General features: G+C 38.1%; 1 pseudogene; it reads left to right on the top strand.

The window, feature by feature from the left end:
• The first annotated feature begins 8,000 nt into the window (after positions 1-8,000).
• The window catches only part of LOC143637777 (abnormal spindle-like microcephaly-associated protein), a 48,366-nt pseudogene continuing 46,155 nt past the window's right edge, over positions 8,001-10,211 (top strand).

Genomic DNA, 10,211 nt, shown 5'->3' with positions numbered 1-10,211 from the left:
TCTTACCATATCATTCTAATATAATTGATGAAAAGTCAGATTTTAAGCATTAGCTCTTTGACAGTGTCAATTTATACCATCTTTTCTTGACTATTTTGTGCCTTTTCAAAATGTTGTACTTGCTTAGTTGATTCTGCTAGCTAGATTGTACTGGTTAATAAATGATTTTGTTTTGTTTTGAGTTTCTTGTTTGTTATGGGTCTTATGTTTGTGTTGCCTGCTGGTTAGGCAACAACTTGTTTAGGTTGTTTTATGTTTATGTAGGAAAATTGGCACTAAGCGCTAGTGTGAACATTTGTTTTTATGATTTACATGTCATTTTAAAAATCTGTATTGTAGCCTATATAGTTAACTGTGAAGTCACTCCTGGGCCTGTCTTTAAATGCTTATTAGAAGAGTCTAACAAATAAAATGAATAGTGTGTCTGTCTCTCTCTCTATCTTTTTGGATAATCATAACCACGCAGTTACCATAACCACACTGTTCTGCACTGAGTGACTTCTTATTTTAATTTGCCTAAATCTGAACAAGAGGCGATGGTTTGAGATAAGATTCCCATTAGAAGCAGCAATATCCCAACCAATATATAACTTGAGTTGATGAACTCAGGAAAAATCAGGATTTTTAAAGTCATATTTGGATATTCTAAGACTTAGTACCAAATTTTAAATGAAAATAAAATGTATTCTTTTTAATTACTGCCTAGCAAATTATACCAAACCTAGTGGCTTAAAACAACAGACATTTATTGCCTCACAGTTCTGAGAGTCAGGAATCTAGATGAGGCTTACCTGAGTGATTTTGGCTCAGAGTCTTTAATGAAGTTGAAGTCAAACTGTTAATCAGGGTTGCACTCTTAACAGAATAGCTATACTTCCAAGCTCACTCATGTGGCCATTGGCTTAAGTTCCTCACTATGTGGCCTTGCCATAGGGCTGCTTAATGAAATGGCAGCTGACTCCAGCCCCCACACCCAACTCTTCACACACACCCTATCAGAAAGCAATCCAAAAAAGAGAGAGTATACCTAGGATTTAAGCTCAGTCTTTTCCTAACCTAATCTTGGAAATGATATTGCGTCACTTCTGCAGTACATTGTGAGTCACTAGTTCTAGTCCACATGCATGGGACACAAACTTTTCCTCTTGAAGTAAGGAGTAGAAAGGAACTTTTGAGATTTTGAAAACCATCACAGATTCATTGGTTATAGATGCAGCTCTCTATAAATCCTTGGATAATGGCAGTTAGTACCACCATGTATATTCAGAGAGAAAAAATATTGCCCCTACCATACAAGGTTTAGTGTAACAACATGCCATAGGAAATTGCCTGGTGCCACTGGAAAATGAAGTTATTTGGGGGAAGTTAGCATTGATCTTTGTTAGGTTGGGCACTCAACAGTGGCCTTTCACATAAGCGTTAGTAAGGGTAGACCATGTGTGAAGTTATTCTTGGTCTCTGCCCATGCTACTATGGCCACAGGGTAAGTGGGTTAGATGAATAAGCAAATGGATTCCTTCCTTAGGAAAGATTCTGACATCTACAGGACAAGGTTATTGTTTTTACCTGGTTCTTAATCTCCTTGCCTGCCATGGATGTTTTATGATAGGCATTTACATGCAACTTAATTTTAACATCCTGTACTTATTTTGGCAGGCCTTTTTACATGCTTCTCTTCAGATTGTCTTGACACCAATTTTCCATATTGATTTTTCTAAAACTTTGTCCAGTTAACAAACCCATTAGCTATTACCCAGGAATCTGCATAAATCCTTAGACTGTCTTCCTTATGAAGTAGACTACTAAAACATTCTCAAAGAGTATATTTCATCCATACCTAAAGGGAAGCTATGATATAGCTTTGTTCTCATCCGATCAACCCTAGAGATCTCTCCATACACCAGAGTTTTTACTTTCTTCATAAAATCTTTATGAAATCTCCAATTTTACCTAGGCATAGTTTGAGAGGCAGAAAAGTAGTAGAAGATATACATTATAGAAATCTTCAGTCACTTGTTTGCATAGCTTGTGTGTTTTTAAGGCCTGTGTAGATCTGAGTGGGTATGTGTCATTTTTGCTTGATAATGGAATGTTGCTTGTTAAATCGATTTTAGGTCAGCAAACTTCTTTGTAAAAGACTAGAAGCTAAATATTTTTGGTCATGCAGGCCATATGATTTCTGTCACGACTATTCTGCCAGTGTAGTGTAGAAGAGTTATATACAATATGTAAATTAAGTGGCATGACTGTGTTCCAATAAACCTATTACAAGAGAACAATGGGCCAGACTTGGGCCTCAGGACTTAGTTCGCTGATCCTGTGCTAGGTGATAGTTGGCAATAGGCAGTTTGGATCACAAAATTCCTTTTATCCTATGAGTACATATTCAGTCTCTATCATAATCTAGTAGCAAAACTAAGATCTGTTTTTCAAATAGCAGATGTTTGCAGAGAAGGCATAACCTTATTGGCAAACCTAAAATTTTGTGCCATGATACATCTATGGAAATTTCCCAGAGCTTCTATTCCATATCCATGATTGTTATGGATTCTTAAGCCTTTTATGCCATGTCCTGCGCAGGCAGTGCGAATGGGGTTCCCCTCACTGGAATGGGCTGAGAAATAAAAGCTAGGAAAACTACAATTGTGGAAAAAAAAAAGAATACAGAAAGCAGTTTTAAATTGGAGGCAGGATGGGCAAGCTGACCAGTCAGATCGAACTTCTGACAAAATGGAGCCTGGACCATTTGATTTATATCAAGAAACATCAAAGAGATTCTACAGACTGTTATTTTCCCAAATAAGGTGGGCTTTTTAGTTTCCAATGGGTTATGCCCATCTCTGTTGGTACTATGAGGAATCTTTCTAGCAGAGTGAAGGGAAAAGTCATGTGCATTGGGAGAGCCATGCGAAGTTCCCAATGCCAGGCCTATCCCTCCCTGGCTTCCATGCTGAGAGAAGGTCCTCATGTATTTCATTGACGGCTTCCTGCAATGCCACATTTCACAGTTAGCAAGGGAGGATATATTGCAGTGTGGACCTGCTGCAGAGGCCTTGCTCCAGTACCCAATTTAAAAAAAAAGTTCACTAGATAAATGGATTGGTGAGACATGCCCTAATAAGATATGCAGTGCCTCCAAAATCTAAAGAGGCGTTCCAAATGAAACAAATGTACAGCAGCTGCCTCTTTCTTTAGAGGGGATATCCTGACATGTCCTAGACCACTAGATACTTGGATACTTTATTGATGCAGTGGAACCCTGAGCTTTGCCATAGTTTCTCTCTTACCACCTGGCCTAAGATAGTGTTAGTATTATACAAACACTTAAATACAAACTGCTTCATGTTTTCTGTACTGAATGAACAGGGCAAAAAAAATATTTTCCTGGACAGTAACCCATCTAGCTTTTTCACTGGCAAAATTAGCAAGGTAAGTGGGTATATGGATGTAATCACTAGTTCAACATCCCTCAAGTCTTGACAATAATCTCTGGATTAGAAGAAAGGAAGAGGAGGCATGGTCAGAAGCTTCTACTTGACTATCATAATATCACTTGCTTCTTGGATCTAAGACCAAGCTTAAAAATGCTGTCAGGAACTATTCCCATTTTTATTCTGGAGCTAGATGGATCCAATGGACTCTCTGTGAAACAGACTCAGGCCTAGATGCTATTTATCTCCTGATGTCTAGAAGCTCCTTCTATGAGCTCTGGTCCATGGTAGCATTTAAATTTTGTGAAGTGTATCAGAAAGATAGAGCCATCACTTCATAACCAGTGCACAGTCTGGTTATTCCTCTCTCCTCCATCCATAGTCACAGTGATAAATGGCTGCAGTTCTCTCTCAGGAAAGTTTAAATGATGATTTAGGACATATACTTACATTCATTTTGAATGGTTCTTCCTCATAGGTGCAAGACCTTTCCTTAGTCAAGTAGTTTGTGTCTGGGCAAGAGGCTCTAAATCGCCACAATACTAACTTCAGTTTTTCCTTCATAGATGTTGTAATTTACACACACACACACACACACACACACACACACACATTTATATTTCAAGCAGCAGCATAATCCACTGCTTATCTTATTTCTAGGGATTTTCTATCAATTAGCTACTGCCACAAATCCATACCTCTACCATTTAGACCTTGGCATATTATGGTAAGTTCTATCACACCTGCTGTGTTAAGTACCAACAAGTCTTGGCCACTTGTGGGTCCTATCATCCACTTTGTTTTCATTGTAGCATCCTCTATCATCATTTCTGTCATATAGAGAACAGGATGCTATTCTTCATATGTGTTTTCAAGAATGCTCGAGTCTCACAGCAATGCATTTCTTAAAGCCTCAGTTGAAGGAAGGATTCTGAGGTGGGGGGGAATATGTATGTTTAGGGGTGACTAGGTTGCACTTATAGATGTTCTACAACATTTCCATGTTCCTAAACCTTTGGAATTTTTATTCTACAAAAAAAAAAGGTAGATAACTCACTGTAAACCACTACTGAGTTCAACTTTCAATCAATGAATCACAAGTAGTAAAGCCAACCGGTAAAACTATTGTTCCAATGCATTAAATGGCAAAGTGTACCCATGACAATTATTTCTGATTGTTTCTTAAGATTTTTCCCCTTGGTTTAATACCATTATAATCCACTTTTGACTATCAAAATATTGTAACTCTTTTGGAATGCAGTACAGGTTATTTTCTCTCACAGTAGTTGTCACATTTACTTTTTCTGCCCATGTTTTATTTTTTGCAATCTGAGTTAATAAGGGATCGTGGGGAGGGGAAAATGCTGAAAATTGACATTGACTTTGTGAGTCCCTGCTCCAGGTGCAATTCTTAGAAAATAAGGAAGCCCTCAAATTGACATAGGGTGAAGGAGGCTGCCTCTGCTGGAAAGGGAAGTTTATAGAAATAAAGAGGATTACAGTTCTCAGCCTTGTCAATTCTCCAAATGTCACTGTTAGTCAGCCTTCTGCCACCATAATAGATTGTGAGATATAAAAAGAGAACAGGATTATTTTGGCTCAGTTTTTTGTTTGTTTGTTTTGTTTTGTTTTTAAGGTTCCAGTCCTTGAACAATTGGCCCTGTTTCTTTGGGCCTGTGGTCACACTTCATGGCAGGAATATGTGGTAGAGCAAAACAACTCAGCTCATGATCAGTGAGCAAAAGACAGGAAGAGAGAGGTGGGAGTCCCACTATTCCTTTTACGGGGCATGCTCCCCAATGACCTGAATACCTCACACAAAACACCATATCTTACAGGTTCCACTACTTCCCAGTAGCTCCTCACTGGGGACCATGTCTCTATCTCATGGACTGTTTGATGAACATTCCAGATCCAAAATATGATAGTCACCATACCCATTCCCAAGGAAATCCTCCTTCTCCATAAAACCTTTTACCTAATCTAAAAGAATTAACACTGTAGAGCATTTAAATAGTGTTGTTAAATTTGTTATCCAATCCTTGGATTTACTATCAGATATTTGTGTTTAATTCTTGACCATATTTTCCTTAAGAATACAGAAAGTGAGGGACTTCCTCAGAGTTTCATAGATGCCTCTTGTTTTCAGAAAATGTTCTTAGCTGTTTGTTTCACAGATTTTCATCTTATTCCCTATGTATGCTCTCTAGGGTAGCCAGACAAAACTAAGTAACACTATAATCTTTATAATCATTTATAAAGTGTTGGCATAGCAACTAGATGTCACTGCCACTTGATATTTGAATGAATTGCTCTCCATATATACTACACTTCATGCTCCCATCAGCAATAATTTGAATAATCATGATTCCATCACATACCTCAGACTACCATGATGTTTTCCCATAGAAGAGGTTATGCCTGAGCTCTTCAAATATGATCAACTCAATTGTAGAATTCCCTGAGGCCACTATTGTATCAATCAGGATCACAAAGCTCTCTACTTCAATTTAGTATAATTCAAGGAAATTTTAATAAAGGGACTATTTGCAAACACGTGACCAGATCTAAGGACATCATAAGTGATAGTGCAATACCTTAGGACTAGTAATAAAATGGTATTCTGACCCTCAGGTCCAAGTTGTGAAGGGAAAGTCCCATCTGGAAAGGGTACCTCTAAAGCTATGTGTGAGGTTTAATGTTGAGAAAGCCAGCTAACACTCATGGAGGAGCAATTAGGAGAGAGAATTACTCTCACCTTCCTCTTCTGAGGCAAATGAGAAACCACACAGTGAGAAAACCTTTTGGTTTAGCCAATAGAGATTAGCATATTAAAGCAAAATGCAGAATGGAAAAGATTGGAGAGTAGAAAGGAAGAGGCAAGTAAAAAATATTCAGTACAGTTCATTCTATTTTTTTTAAATATAAGCCAACAGTGTTGTTTTGTGAGAAACCCATGAAGCATAGAGTAAATATGAAAAATTTTGCTATTAACACATTGAGTTGAAGCCAAAATTTGAGTGTCTTAATATAAAGAGGATTTATTTGCAATACTAATTTGATAAGTAATAATTAATTCACAGTAATAAGTAATATATATATATATATATATATATAATGCATTTGAAAATAATTGTAATTCATATTAGCATTCTTATTAATTGTGCATCAGTACTGTAGGATTTTAAAAAATCCTCTGGACATTTTTTTTACATGTTGATGAATCTTTATTGTATTCATTTATTTTAGTGGTGCTGAGAATGGAACCCGGTGCCTCACATATGCTACGCAAGCACTCTACCACTGAGTCACAGCACTACCCCTCTGAACAACTTTGTTTACATATTAAGGTATTCTTCAAACTCAGGTCAAATGTGGTGTCATGAACATAATTTCACACATTATCTTCCTCATTTTGTTTTTCCTCTCAGTCTTTTCTTTCTATAGATTTTGTGTAACCATACATCTATACATTATTACTGTTTTTTAAGTTTCTGCTGCCTTTAGAGGAAGTACATTTTAGAGGGTAAAAGCAAGACTGTGGCCAAACTAGGGATACATATCCTGGCTTTCTAATTAGCTGTATGCTCTATAGTCCTCATCTATAAAATGCAAATAATGATAATTATGTCCCATGAGATATCTTGTAGGATTCAAGTTTGAGATAATTATGTAAAGGGTTTGAAACTGTTCCTGACATACAGTAATATGTGAACTAAAATCATTATTATAAAAATATTAATATAAAAATCAGTGGTTGTTTGTCAAGAGAATTTTCTATCCAAACCATCATTTATGGATTATTGGGAATCTTAGCTTTTATTTATCTAGTATTGCTCCCAGTATCTGGAGGTAAGAAACAGAGTGTACATGTAGTGAGCTTCTGCAATGGCCAGCCACTAAAATAAGCATGTTTACTAAACTGTCAATTTAATTGTCTTTATATTTTTCCAATTCAGCCCGGAAAACCGCGGAAGTAAAGTTCATGGATGTAATTCTGGGCGTGGTGGATCAGATGAGTGGAGTGACAAACTATTTTGCCCACTCAACGGTTTTATCCATGGTTGTGCCGCGCAACCGCAATGATTCCTACTTTTACTGTGGAAATGCTGTTACTATCTTCCTTTTATTATAACCTGTTTACAAACTCTAAAGGCAATTTCAATCCTAAACCTGTGCGTTTCTTTTCCTCTGCAAAGAATGACTGGCGGGTCCCATGCAATCATTTAAACGAGGCGCTGCGGTTTCATTGGCCAGAAGCTGCTGCTCATTGATTTGCCCCCTGGTGTTGTGGGCGGAGCGTGGAGGTGCCTATTGCCGGAGGCGAAAAATTTAAACGGAGGCAAAAGGCAGGGCTAGTTTTGCTCCGTGACTTGAGTTTGCGAGTTCGTGGGGTTGGTACCCTTTTTATTTCTAGGGTGTCGGCTTCTGGAAAACAAAGCGGGGTAAATTCGATCAGACCTTTTCCACGGCCGCGTGGTGAAGAGGCCAGCTTCGGTTGGAGGTCCCTGCTCCGGACCAGCCTGGTAGGGGGTAGGGAAGGAGGCCTGGACGGGGTCTGAGGCTGCCATGGCGAACCGGCGAGTGGGGAGAACCTGCTGGGAGCTGAGGCCTATGGAACGCTGGCCGCAGGCGGGGCGGCAGGAACCAGTGGCCCAGGAGGAGGCGGCTTCCCCGCCGACGCTGTCCCTCAGCCACTTCTACAGGTCCCCTTTCCCCTGCTTCGGAGATGTCCGCCTGGGTGCCTCGCGGACGCTGCCCCTGGTCCTGCACAACCCTAAGGAGGAGGTGGCTGAGGTGGAGATCTCCCACTTCCCGGCCGCGGACCTGGGCTTCAGCATGTCTCAGCGTTGTTTCGTGTTGCAGGTAGGTCGTGGGGGGGGGGCGTGCCTTGGGCTGAGCTTTCTACCCTGTCCTTCCCGCCGCCTTCCTCCGTAGGGATGAAGCTTGGGAAAGGAATGACAAAAATACCCTCAGAGAATAAAGGCAGAGTGTGGTGGCCCTTGACCCACATTTTTCCACGCACATATATAATGTTAGGGCACTCAGTTACTTGGGCGGTGACAGTGCATCAAGGCATGCTACTTATCTTTAACAGCATTCTAAGTAAACTTTATGCAAAAAAAAGGCATTTAAAAATATGCTCCGGGTATTTTTAAATACTTTTGGTGTTTTTAAACTAATAGTTGGCACAAAGAGTGCATTCAATTTAATTTTATGACATTTGTTTCAAGAACCTCCCACATAGCTTTTACAGCCTGCTTTGGCCAAAATACTAGTCCCATTCCCATATCCACAAAAGAGAAAATTTGGTTCTTATTTTGACTGATGTGTCCTTTTAATTGAGTAGATCCTTGGAAAGCATGAAATCATTAACTGAGGGAGTCTAGATGGCTAATAACCACTTCATAAGGCAGTAGTAATTCAAATCTGAGGTTCATTGCCTTCTGTGTCACTGCTTATCTGCACTTCAGAACCTGGCTGGTCTTGTTATAAATGACTGCTTTTCTTCCTATGGAAAGTTAGATTTCTGTTCTGTATAGTGATACTTTTACTTTTTGTTGTTGTTGTTGTTGTTATAATGTAGAAGTAAAGTTCTTGTTTTCAGAGTAAATTGTTTTACACAGTAAAGATTCTGTATTTGTATTTTCTAAAACAAACTGCTTATGATGTTATATAGATTTACTTTTCAAACAAAAAAATGTTTTTTTCCTCTGACAAACAACCAAGGTTTGTTTGTTTGTTATTGTTGTTTTGTCATGTCAGGGTTTGGCAGATTCTACTGGACAGGCTGTATGGTGTAGATAGATGTTAAAGTCTAAACTCTGGAGCCAGACTACTTGGGTTCTAATTATTAGCGATATGACTTTGACAAAGTTTCTAGACATTGGTCACTTCATAGTTAACCAGTTGTATGAGATACCTGTAATTGTTCCTGAAACATACAGATTGTTTAACAAAGGTCAATTTTATGATGTGGACTGTAGAGTAGTTTGTGAGAAAGAGGAAATTTAGTTGATCATCTCTATGTTTCTTTTTCCACAAAATCTTTATAATACAGGACCATTATATTTGAAATAGAAGTACTGCACATGATAAAGGAGTAGACATTTCAATTTTTTTTAAAACCACTCAATTAAAATGATCTGGAGACTATTCTATTGCTTTCATCCAGTTAGATCTTTTTTTTTTTAGTTGTCAATGGATTTACATGTAGTGTTGAGAATTGAACCCTGTGCTTCACACATGCAAGGCAAGAGGTCTACCACTGAGCCAGGACACCAGCCCTCATCCAGTTGGATTTTATTATAGTTTTATGTCGTTATGAACCCTGATAGTGCTGGTGACTATTTTCATTATAATGAAATGAGCAGATCAGGTGGGAAAAATATATTTGACTTACCAAATGCTTTTAGGATTTTAGAGTGTTCATGAATAATAGTTGTTGTATGGTATGCTTTGATTATTTTAATTATATTATCATAATCATTTTAAATGTATTCTTTTGACTGTAGCCTAAAGAAAAACTAGTTATTTCTGTTAACTGGACACCATTGAAAGAAGGCCGAATAAGAGAGATTGTGACATTTCTTGTAAATGATGTTCTGAAACATCAAGCCATATTGCTAGGAAATGCAGAAGAGCAGAAAAAGAAAAAGGTAATAGTTTAATCATTCTATAATTCAAGAAAATGTTTCATAAGTGTAAAAATTATTTTGATGACAAGCCTGAAGTAACATGTATAAATTGCTTATTAAAATAATATTCAATGGTTTTTAA

Source organism: Callospermophilus lateralis, unplaced genomic scaffold, assembly GCF_048772815.1.
Source record: "Callospermophilus lateralis isolate mCalLat2 unplaced genomic scaffold, mCalLat2.hap1 Scaffold_183, whole genome shotgun sequence".
NCBI lineage: Eukaryota > Metazoa > Chordata > Mammalia > Rodentia > Sciuridae > Callospermophilus > Callospermophilus lateralis.
This window is presented reverse-complemented; position numbering and strand designations above follow the sequence as displayed.